Source organism: Equus caballus, chromosome 18 (genome assembly GCF_041296265.1).
Source record: "Equus caballus isolate H_3958 breed thoroughbred chromosome 18, TB-T2T, whole genome shotgun sequence".
In the NCBI taxonomy this organism is placed as follows: Eukaryota; Metazoa; Chordata; class Mammalia; order Perissodactyla; family Equidae; genus Equus; species Equus caballus.
In genome coordinates this window covers 58891664-58904496 of record NC_091701.1, presented here as the reverse complement: position 1 = coordinate 58904496, position 12833 = coordinate 58891664, and the positions used below count along the sequence as shown (strand labels likewise).

General features: G+C 37.3%; 1 long non-coding RNA gene across 2 annotated transcripts in view; it reads right to left on the bottom strand.

The window, feature by feature from the left end:
* LOC111768758 (uncharacterized) overlaps positions 1–12833 on the bottom strand; it is a 350610-nt gene that overhangs the window by 168682 nt on the left and 169095 nt on the right. Inside the window, exons 5-6 of one of the 2 annotated variants that reach the window (XR_011428300.1) lie at positions 4698–4772; positions 4082–4104 (exon numbers count right to left, since the gene is read on the bottom strand). The exons of the other annotated variant lie outside the window; for it this stretch is intronic. This is a non-coding gene — a long non-coding RNA (uncharacterized lncRNA). The remainder of the gene's footprint in view (positions 1–4081; positions 4105–4697; positions 4773–12833) is intronic. 2 annotated transcript variants of the gene reach the window in all.

The window sequence follows — 12833 nt, the reverse complement described above, 5'->3', positions numbered from 1 at the left end:
CAGAGTACATCTACTTCCCTGATGGAAGTCTGACTGATACAGGAGCGTCTCATGTCCGCAGCCACGAAGTGGCAGTCCATGTCCCCAGTGCACTTACCTGTAAGTAGGCTGGGAAAAACTAGAGAATTTTGACAAGTCAGCAATAGGGATGTCAACCATTTCTTTTTCATTTTTAAATGTTAATTTATTATTTTAAGGAAAAAACAAATAATAGCCATGTGCTAGTTATTTTTAAAACTGTCAAGAATATAAAAGTTATATCTTATAAAAGTCAAGGCACTCCCTTCATCGCCCTCCCAACAATCCCACTTAAAAGGAGCCCTTTCTTTTGTACACAGGGTATAGGACAAAATGTTCAGATTGAAGTTACATTACACTCCTCTATGGAGGTCATTTACTTTCTACCCCTATCACTGGTCAGAGGAGAACACAAAGCGAAAAGGTGAGCAAGAGGCCATAAATTGCTTTTTAAAAGAACAAGTTCAGCGTCCGAATTACCAAGAACAACAACAAAAAGAACAAAAGTAAAAATCAAGACTAGATGGTGATAAAAGAGCAAAGAGCATCCTAAGAAGCTAAACAGTAGACGGAGGAGAAGACAGGAGACCAACCTGAGAGAGCAATAAAGTCTGTAGAAGATTTTTCTGAGATAGGGAGGATCTGAAAACATTTCTAGAGCACAAGAATGATGTCAGCGAACTCAAACTAACAAGGTGAAAAATAACCGAGGTTTCAATGGACAGTAAATATGGAAGACTGAAATAAAGAGCATAAGGAGAGAGGGTACACCACAAATGAGAGATTCCACTTTTCCTCCAATGGAGAGAGGGACAAGAGCAGGAACAGAAGCGCCAAAAACTTCCAATAGCGAAAGCAATACAGTTTCTCTCTCTCTCTTTGTCCCCCTCACCCCATCCTCCCAGAAACACACATCCAACCACATTGAAAGTTTCTTTTCAATGACCATGGCTAATAAATCATTAACACAAAACCAAACTTGAAAAAGAACATGCCTTACTTATATAGAGGCATGTCCTGGCTGAATCCAAATTAAGATTAGAAGTGGGAAGCCAACAAAGATGCTCTATGCCCACCCCCCCATCCACAATTATTCCTGACTCACAAACAGAGTGAGGGACAGAGACAAGGAGACAGAAAAAGAGAGAGAGTGAGAGAGAGAGAGAAACTCTATATGTGAGTAATTTGCATGAAACAGAAAGTGACCTGTACAGTGGAATTTGGGGGATGGAGATAAAAGGGTATAAATAGCTCAGTATCTCAATATATTAGTTGGGAATTTATCTAACCTCATCATTACTTTAATTTGACTTAATTTAACTATAGCCATCAAACTTAGATTTCCAAAAAAGGGGAAAAATCATAATTGAGAAACATTAAAATATAATATTATCTTTAGTGATCACTCTAGAATCTCATAGCTATTGGCAAGATCCAAATTTGAAGAAAATGATGAAACTTGGCTTAAATCCGAAGCTGTGTGTACAAAAAGAATCACAGCAGAGTTGTTCAAGAAATATGATGTAATATAGTTCACGAACTTAACTTTTGGTCCTCAAAGCCTTCATGATACCAATCACACTGTTACACACTATTTCCTAATAATAATAATAATAGCAATAGCTGACAGTACTAAGAGCTTCGTATGTGTTAGAAACTTTACTAAGTCCTATACTTATCTCATTTAATTCTTATAACCCTAGAAGGGAAGCAATATTATTATCTCCATTTCAGAGACAAGAAAATCGGAGTTAAGATGCTAAGTCATTTACCCAAGGTCACACAGTGAGACAGGAAACTCATTATTTAATTCCACAGCCCTCTGACATGCAGTTCTGTGCTCTCAACCACTAATCTATGCAACCTTCTTACATTCACAGACTTCCAAAACCATTCCTCCAACTATAAACACTATACAGCCCCCAGCAAAATTCTTTCCTACAGATTTTACTAATTTTTCATCAATGCAAATCTTTTATGAAACTACATAAAAAATGATTTTTTTGGTTATTTCCCTGGCCTTATTGTCTTTCAAGAAGACAGTCTCTGTGAAGTCTGGGTTTAATTTAGATTCAACCCAAGTTGAAAAAGTTTCACCACTCTCTTGAGTACTACCATTTCGGTGTGGAACTGCTGACCTAGTTCTAAGTAAGGGATAAATTCACATAGTTAAAACGTAATCTTTAGGGAAGGAGTTGAGTTATTGTTCATGTCCCATTTACAAAGAATGCTGACCTTTCAAAATAATCCATTTCTTACTGTAAATGTTTAAAGAACAAAAATAATTGTGCTTATACCTTAACAGTAATGATTCAATACGCCACTTGGGTTTAGTCTTAGGGAATATGACAATGTTTTATGTTGTGTAAAATAAAATATTACATGCTTAACCCTATATACCTTTAATTTGGAAGGTAAAATGGGTAGGTAGAAAACAGCTGTCTCTACCTCCACTAAATCTGATAAAGAGGAGGGAAAAACCCATTAATTATCTAACTATACAATGTTAAACAGACAGCTCTTACTGATGATTGTATTGATGGCATTGGTGTTGGCTCATATAATAAAATGTCAGCAACACTAAAAAGTCTACTGAATGAGATCTCAAAATTATAAACTGTGACACTTAAAAGCTTCAGAATCTGAAAATCCCTGCAAGCTTCTTATTGTTTTATAGTATTTATAGAGAAAAATTATTTAAGAGAATCTTATAGAAATTAGAAATTGTTACAAAATATGGTATAAAACTCCAAAAGATAAATGTGAAATGGTAAAGAAAACAATCAGAGTCAGAGTTGCAGTAATCTTCATTTGGTATAAATTAATGAAAAACAATGACATCCAATGTGATTAAGTAAGAGCTGTAGGTTAAATAAAAGAAATAGATACATCAGGGAGAGTATTCAGGGAAATATGTAAAAACCTATGTTTTAGTAAGGGGATGTTTGATTGCAAGGAATAGAAATCCTCTAAATCTAGCTTAATGAAAACAGAGCTTAACATGAAAGTAAACATGCTAATTTGATGGGCATTCAAAGAGAGGAAATGAAGAACAACCAGACCACAAGGATCTCAGAAATGGAACTGGAAGGCAGGAAGTAAGGCACGTCTCGCTGTCTCTCAGAGATCCCCCATGTCTCTGCTCTCCCTCTCACCGGCTTCCCAGGCTTGCACACAACTGGGGTGGTCACATTGTCCAGCTCTCACCTCAGGCTGTTAAGTACTTACTATCATCAGATGAGCTCAGTTCCCAGTTACCCAAGCAATGGGTTGTTAGGCCCCAGGTTGAGTGTTCACATCAAAGCCCACTAGCTACAAGATGGGCCCAACCCAAAGACAATTTTTGTTGTTGTTTATTGTTTTTTTGTTTGTTTTTGGAGGAAGATTAGCCCTCAGCTAACTACTGCCAGTCCTCCTCTTTTTGCTGAGGAAGCCTGGCTCTGAGCCAACATCCGCGCCCATCTTCCTCTAGTTTATACGCGGGACGCCTACCACAGCATGGCTGCCAAGCAGTGCCATGTCCGCACCCAGGATCCGAACCAGCGAACCCCGGGCCGCCGAGAAGCGGAACGTGCGAACTTAACCGCTGCGCCACCGGGCCGGCCCCCGCAAAGACAATTTTAAAGAAGGAAAACTTTGATAGCGAAAAACCCACCAAAGTGTATGTCTACTTCCACCTACAAAAAGGACAACAGGAACACAATAAAATACAGGCATTAGCCTATAAATCTAAAGTTCAAATGAGAAAAAGCGAAAATTTTTATGGTGGCGTATGGGGCCTGTCAAAATACAAAAAAATAACAAGGATTCCCAAAACAATCTGCTTGGTCAATTTTTCTCCCATTTTTAATGCAAATAAAACAATTTCATTTTTAGATTACTGTAATTCGAAAACAAACGTTTAACAATGCTTTTGATTTGGTTTTTGAACTCAACAAAGGCTGTTTGAATAACATTAACTACACTTAGCTTCAACAGGCACATTTACAAACGGACAGGTCTCTGGATAACATGTAGAAATAATGAACACAGAATTCAGGCCACTATTTTCAAAAGTACTTACATGGTATCCTGACAGTAGGATTTCTATTGTGAGTCAAGAAAAAAAAAGAAAAAATCTTAGAGTTTAATGCAATCTATTTTAAATTGAGTTTTGTTAGAGTCATAAAATATCAATTACTAATTAAAAACAAAAATTTTCTAGTATCTTATAAGGATGCCCTCTGGGTGTATTTCTAATATTCAGTTATCAAACCATGTATGTATAACACCATATAAAGTAACTCATAAAGCTATATGAAAATGTCATAGGCACTTGTTTTTCATTCATTATACAAACACCTCTTTATCTATTGTTTTTGCTTAGAATCTACAAATTATTTTCTATTTTCTGTGAAATCCTTAGTAATGTGCTTTCCACCGGAGGCATTTTAAATTCACTTTCTGATTTTACTTTGCGATGATCTATCTTTCCTTTATCTACAATTCCACAGGCTTTATTAAGTGAAAAGCACCATACACAGTGAGGCAATTAGGTTTCAGGCTGGCTTTAATCAGTGATTAAACTTCCGTTTTACTCTCTTTTTCTACAATTCCCTAACAGATGAAGAAATACACACACAAACTGGTAAGTCCCCAGATAATTGAGGATTGATTACATTTCCTAATAATTTACCTACTTTAATTGGTTCTCCTTTGCTTCCGTATTCTCTTTATTGCAAGATTCCTTCCTCAGCAATCTTTCCTTGTGCATCCTGAAATGACGAGTTAAAGTCAAGGGGGGAGAAAACCTAACATTTTTGTGCATAATTAATCACTAGAATCATCTTGAGTTGATCTTCTTTCTTTAAATGGAATTAAAGAAATTTGTAGAAATTTGATTTTTTTTTATTTTCAAATTTTGTGAAGCTGAATTTACTGCTATTTTAGTTAAGAAATGTTTCTGTGGATGGAAACACTACCAACTAATATTTAGCCAATAGTGCAGAGTATTTGGTGGTTTGCAAATTGTACACATCATTGTTCTGTACACAGTATGAAAAGTTTTACAAAGTTTATCATCATTCTGGAATTTATATCCTAGCTTTCTTCCAAGTAACTATTAGTATAAGCCCCCACTTCCATTTTTCCTGTTGCAATATTTAAAAAATATTGTTCATTTAACATTAACCACATTTTAAAAACTTTTTTACAATAATAACTCTAGAAGTAAAGGCCAATTATAGCGGACTAATAAAACATTACTGCCTACAATTTCAGATCTTGAGCAGCAAGAGCAACACCAAGAGGACTGGTGATTTAAAGACACAGGATATGTGTCCAGAACAGGAAAGCTCTGGACTAAACTTCTACGGTAACTTGACTCCAAGTGTTAGGAAGAGAAGACAAGCAGTTGCTAAGGCCAAATTCATGTGTTCCATCTGCTGTGGACTTCTGAGTCTTCTTTAAGGCATAGATGAGGATTAGGTAATGCATCACATTTTAGCCATCAAAAGTAGAGCACAGATTTCTGCTTCCAAGAACATGAAGTAGACATACTTTTTCCTCTTCCCTCTTGCTAAATACAACTAATAACCCTGGACAATATGTATAAAAACAAAAAGCCTCTGGAAGTTGGGGAGAAGAAGGCTGACCAGCTAGGGCCCTCAGGCTCCAAGGAATGACATGGCAGTGAGTTCCCTGAGTTTTCTCTTTGTCTCATATATCCCTGACTTGGAGCTAAAGAAGCTGACAACCTGGAAATGCCAATGGGCACATTTACAAAAAAAGTCCCAACAAAGCCTTCTCTGTCTAGCCAAATAATCAGGAAAAGGCCAGTCTAGCAAGATAAAAAACTTTTAAATAATAAGTGATCTACTCCAGACAAACACCATAGAAAAAACTATGGTCTCATCCTGACAATCACAGAGGCAAAGGCTGAGTGGGGAGTTTAGACTTACACCTTCATGAGGTTGTAAGGAGGTGTCCCCAAGCCCCTACAAGATGGTGTCAGAGAAGGCTAAATAGAGAACTGGACTTTCATCTTCACCAGCAGGTAACCTTCCCACAGTGTAGGTAGAGACTGAATGGGAAGCCAGAACTTAGACCTCCACCTGGAAGTAATGAGGTACCGTGCCACACCCCTACTGGGGTGGTGTCTGCAGAGGCCTAGTGGAGAGTCAGGATGTTTACCAGTGCCCAGTGTTATCAAGGCAACGCCTCAATGCAGTGCCAGTGGAGGCCACCTGGGGAATTAGAATTCCCACCCCCACCCAACAGTAGTAAGGGACACTCCCCTCGGGTGTCAGTGCAGACAAAATGGAGAACTTGGACCTCTACTTCCACCTATCCGCAGCCTTCTACTTTCCCATGCCAGAGCAATGTCAGAGAAAGCCACGTAAAACAGGTTTAAATAAGATCCAGAGTCTCATAATATAATATGACAATATCCAAACCCCTAGCAAGACTGAGAAAGAAAAAGAAGACAAGACACAAATTACCAACATCAAGAATGAAACAGGAGATGTCACTACAGGCTCTTCGGATATCAAAGTGATTAAAGGGTATACTGCAAACAACTCAATACAGAAATTTGACAATTTAGATGACATGGACCAATTTCTTGAAAAATGCAAACTACTAAAAACCATATAATAATATGAAACAGATCATTTAAATAGTCTTATAATATTAAGGAAACTGAATTTGTAATCTTAAAACTCAAAAAAAGGAAATTTCCAGGTCCACATGGCTTCACAGGAGATTTCTGCCACACATTTAAAGAAAAATTAACATGAATTGTACAATATCTTTTCCAGGAAATATAACACGAAGACATCCTTCCCAACCTATTTTATAAGCTAATACCAAAGCCAGAAAAAGACAGTACAAAAGAAAAGAAAGAAAGAAAGAAAGAAGAGAAAAGAAAACTACAGACCAATATGCCTCGAAAATGTAGACATAAAAATCCTTAGCAAAATTTTAGCAAATAGAATTCAGCAACATATAAAAATAATTATACACCATGACCAAGTGGGGTTTATTCTAGGGGTGCAAGGGTGGTTCAGTCTTCAAAGATCAATGTAATCCACCATTTTAACAGGCTAAAGAATAAAAAGCACATGCTCTTATCAATTGATGCATAAAAAGCATTTGATAAAATTCAACACATGCATTATAAAAACTCTCAGAAAAATAGGAATAGAGAGGAACTTCTTCAACTTGATAAAGTTCTACAAAACACCTAGTTAACATCATACTTAATTGTGAAAAACTGAATGCACTCCTGCCAAGATTGGGAACAAGCTAAGGAACGATCTCACAACTCTTATTCAGCATAGTGCTGGAAGTTTTAGCCAGTGCAATAAGGTACGCAAAGGAAATAAAAGGCACCTAGATCAGAAAGGAAGAAATAAAACTGTCCCTATTTGTAGATGACCTGATAGACTACATAGAAAATCCCAAGGAATCTACAAAAGAACTACAACTAAGTGAGTTCAGCAAGATTGCAGGATATAAGATAAACATACAAAAATCAACTGAATTTTTATAAACTAACAATGAAGAGTTGGATACCAAAATTTAAATTACAATTGGTAAAAAAATAAAATAAAATACTTAGGTATAAATTTAACAAAACATACAGAACATGTATGGTCTAACTACACAACACTGATAAAAGTGATCAAAGAAGACCTAAACACATGGAAAACCACACCATGTTTATGTGTTGGGAGAGTAAAGATATCAATTCTCCCCAGATTGATATACAAGTTTAACACAACATCTGTCAAAATCCCAAGAAGGCTTTTTTGTAGACACTGACAAGATTATTCTAAAATTTATACAGAATGACAACAGAACTAGATTAGCTAAAATAATTTGTGAAAGAAGAATAAGGTGGGAGGAACTAGTCTACCCAATTTCAAGACGGACTTATAACTATAGTAATCAAGACTATGTGGTACTGGTGGAAGGATAGACATAAGATCCATAAAACACAAGAGAAAAACCAGGGGGGAGAAAAGCACACAAATATGCCCAACTGATTTTTGGCAAAGAAGCAAATCATTAGAGTAAGGATGGCCTTTTCAACAAATGGTGCTAGAGACATGAATATCCATTGGCAAAAAAAGAAAAAAAGAGTAAGAAAAAAAAAGAAAATGAAGCTTGGCCTAAGTCTCACGCCTTATACAACAAATTAACTCAAAATGGATCACGAATTTAAATACAAAATGTAAAACTATAAAACTCCAGAAAAAACCTAGGAGAATATCTTCAGGATCTAGGGCTAGGTAAAACGTCTTAGACTTGACACCGAAAGCATGATCTATAAGAGGAAAACTGATAAATTAGATTTCACCAAATTTTAAACATTTTGCTCTGCAAAAGGCCCTGATAAGAAGATGAAAAGACAAGCTACAGAGTGGGAGAAAATATTTGCAAACCACATATCTCACAAAGGACTAGTATCTAGAATATATTAAAAAAACTCAAAATTCAAGCGTAAAAAGGCAAACAATCCAGTTATAAAATACATAAAAGACATAAACATTTCACCAAAGAAAATATACAGATGTCAACAACACATGAAAGATATTCAACATTATTAGCCATTAGAGAAATGCAAATTAAAACAACAATATGATACCACTACACACATACCAAAATGACTAATATAAAAAATATTGGCAACACCGAATACTGGTGAGGACATGGAAAACCTGAATCATTCATACATTGCTGAAAGAATATAAAATGGTACAGCCACACTGGTAAAGAGTTTGGCAGTTTCTTAAAAAGCTAAATATTCTTCTACCATAGTACCCAGCAATTGCACTCCTGGGCATTTATCCCAGAGAAATAAAGTTATGTTTACAGACAAACCTGTATGTGAATGTTTATAACAACTTTATTGATGACACTCAAAAACTGGAAATAACCCAGAAGTCCTTCAACAGGCGAATACTTAAACACACTGGCACATCCATACCATAAAACACTTCTCAGCAATCACAAGGAAGGAAATATTAACACATCCCTAGATGAATCTCCAGAGAATTGTGCTGAGTGAAAAATACCAGTCCTAAAGGTTATATAACGTACAATTCCATTTATATAACATTCTTGAAATCACAAAATTATAGAAATGGAAAACATATCAGAGCTTGACAAGGAGGGGGTGGAAGTGGGTGTAGATGTGACTATAAAAGGACAACAAGAGGGATCCTTGTAGTGTTGGAAATGGTCTGTATCTTGACAATATCAATAGCAATATCCTGGTTTTGATATTGTACTATAGTTTTACAAGATATTATCATTGCGGGAAACTGGGCAATGGGCACATGGGGTCATCTGTATTATTTCTGACAATTCTATGTGAATCTACAATCAACTCAAAGTAGAAAATTTAATTGAAAAAAATCCACAGAATTAAAAAAAAAAAGTAGAGCACAAGGGATGTCCAAGGTCAGGGTGGAAAACAAGGAGTTTTCTTGAAATGGGGTTCCTTGGCATTGTCTGATAGCTATATGTATTTGAAGGTGTATCATATGAAGGAGGAAGAAAAGACATTTTTTCTTTGCAGGATAAAACTAGGGGAAAATTATAGAAGTTAGAAGAATACAGACTAAGGCTCAATTTAGGGAAAGCACATTCCAGTAGTAAATCAAGGGGAGTCCAATACTGGAATGGGTTGCCTAGAGAAGAAGTGAACTTCCATGCGATGGATTCAAGTAGGAAGAATGTTGCAAAAGGCATGATTGCATTTGGTGGAAGTTGGACTTCATCAAGGAATCCCAAATTCAAACGCCAACAAGGAGCTAGGTAGGTAATAAACACAAACTATTAAAACATGCTGGGAGAAAAAATAAAGAACAATGAGGAGCCATGGGGCTGTGGAAAACTGGAAAGACCATCTGCCACTCAGCTCTGGTAGATGGTTGCCTGAGAACACTGACCTGGAGAAGCTAGATCTTCAGATGTTTCAAGAGAAGCTAGAAATCTGGCTTTTTATATGAAATCCATCAATAGTTAAAATGTCTTTACCAACTTGCTTATTATGTTCAAAGACTATGAAGTCTAAAACTGTGCAGTCCAAATAAAACTTACCTGGAACTCATTGTTCTAATTTTAGCACTTTAAATGAGTCACAAAAAAATAGTTTCTATCATTGCATTCCTGCATTTCAACTTCAAAAAATTCTTATAATGATATCTCATCAGAGACTGCTGTTTCCATGAAAACATGTTGAGTGAATATCTTATTTGCTGTAATTTATATTTGACATTAAGTAGCAGTTAGACCAACATCTTTCTGTTAAGCCCTGCATATGATGGCCCATTTGGGGGGGGGGGTCATTTATGAAATCTCCCACTTTGTTGCAGAACATATTGTCTATACCACATACTCAAACACTGATATATTTCATTATTCAAATTTACTTCATGAAGGTATGTCTTTTCTCCTGACATGATTGGAACTTACTTGAGAGAAAATGTCAAGTCTTACATTTCCTTCTTCTGTCCTCAGTATCACTTACTACAGTTTGCATCACACAAGAAGAGCTCAAAAGTGGTTAGTTTAAGAGTCTGTGTGTTAAATAACACAACTGAAGATATTCCTGGCCAAAAAGGGAAAAGATAGGATAAGTGGGATGGAAGGTTTATTTAGTCCTGCCCTCTATAGACTTACCATCAGCACTGCTTTCTCAACCTCCCAGCCTCTCAGTGGGCCTTTCCCTCTAGAATCTTCAGCACCCTTAGTGTTTGCCCCAGAGTCTTAGGGGGCTCTCCAATAGGCAGTGATTGAAGACATCCATTCACTGTTTTGAATTTCAAATAGAAATAAAGAAAACAATCAACAAACTCTCTCTGTTCCATGCATTTTATATAACTGTGGCCTTGGGAGGAATTTGCATTGTAAGGCAGCTTAAATGAGATTTATAAACCAATGGAGAAGGTAAACACTCATACTCATTTCAAGAAGATGTTATGGTATTAGTTAGTGTCTACAATCTCTATGCTAGTGTCCAATGGTAGATACGGGGTTTCTACAAACCAGGTGGAGTAACTAAATACATGGCAGGTGGCATCTGACAACAGAGAAAAGAAATGAATCCCCAAGCTGACAGGGTCTTCAACTCTCCATTTCCCCATCAGACACTGAGATTTTGAGCTGTGAAAATAATTTCGTGTTTAAAGAACATAAAATTATTAGAATTCAGATAATTTTATGCTAAGGAGGAATAAACATGATACCAGTTCCCCTACATTGAATCCAGCATACGTGGGGTTAAAACCAAAGCACTCTTTCCCTGCTTACTCCCTGGCTCCCTGCCTCCAGAATCCACTATCCACCATGGAGACAGACACAGCCAAGGACAGCCACCTGGATTCCTTATCATCTCCTCCTCCTCCCAAGGCCGAACACAGGCTAGTGGGAAAGCTCCGACCAGAAAGACCACTGACTCCCTCCACCTCTCTACAAGCAGCCACAATCCTCACAAACCTTTAACACCCCTCACCTCCCCTCTTTTGGGCAGACAAGGTGAAACGAGACAAATTTGAGGGCTCACTCTCATCTCCTGGCTGATATCACCCGAAATAAAGATTCTTTCCTTGCCATAATCCTAGCGTTCTAGTTTTTATTTGGCCTTTCTTGTGTGGTGCATAAAGAACCTATGTTTGTAGGTGGTAGCAAACACACACACACAGAGGACTCTTTTGCCCACAAAATAAAATAAAAAATTTTAAGCAGCCATCCACAAGGTCTTTGACAATCAAACAGAGTTCTTTTTAAACAGGTGGCACAAGATAAAGTTCAGCCCTACTGGTGTCCAGAGAGCCTTCATCAAAAACTACCTTTAAGAATTTTTACTTCCACAGAAAGAAAGATTCTGAGAATCATAATCCAGTTTCAGAAATGCCCATATGCCAAGCGTTAAAAGGTGTTAAGCTGTTGTCTTTGGGTAGCAAGCCCCAGGCAGGACTCTTGAATTTTCAAGACAGCATGATTTTCACTTCGATGTTTCCTGAACTGATTGAGTCATGTTCTGTCTTCCCTCCCAGAAGCTTTATGTCCTTTAACTTATTTCTTTACCTCTATCAAACTTCTCCACACTCAGTGCATTCCCTGGCCTGACTGTTGCTCCAAGTACGACACATCCTTCTCTTTCTTCTCCACGAATGTGGTAACTACTATTTGGCTTTCATGGATGCACTTTTTTTATAGAAAGAAAAAAAAAAGACAAAAAAGGTCCATGTCCTACTGGGTATTTCAGCTTCAAAAATCAGTTCTGAGGACATAAGCTGCATTGAGAAAGGTTGACCAGAAATCTGGGCCTGACAGTATGTAAACCTCAATACTAGAACAGTCTTCTCAGATCCTGAAATGCCACAGAGCAATATAAAGGAGAAAGACATGCTCTCTGCTATTTCACGTCACCTTTTAGTCCTGCAAGAACAAAGGTTACCAAACAATAGACAATTTCTTTCAAAGTGCAGTTCCTTTGCTGACTTTGAGGGTTAGATCTAAGTCCGGTGAAAGCAGTAGCAATGGTGTTACTTGGGGTTTTCATTTTTTTCAATCTACAGCAAAAAGGAAGGCAGTTTCCTGTTTATCTGAATGACTGGACCAGCCTCTTAACTGGTCATCGACTTCTGCCCTTGCTTCCCTGCCCCCTCCACTTTATTCTCCAAAAGCAGCTAGAGTGAACCTTTAAAACACATCAGATGGTGAACCTCCTCCACTCAAAACTGCAACAGCTCTGCCTTTCAGTCCGGATGAAAGCCCAGGTTGTACTCCATCTCCTCACACACTCATCCTGCTTGCTGTGC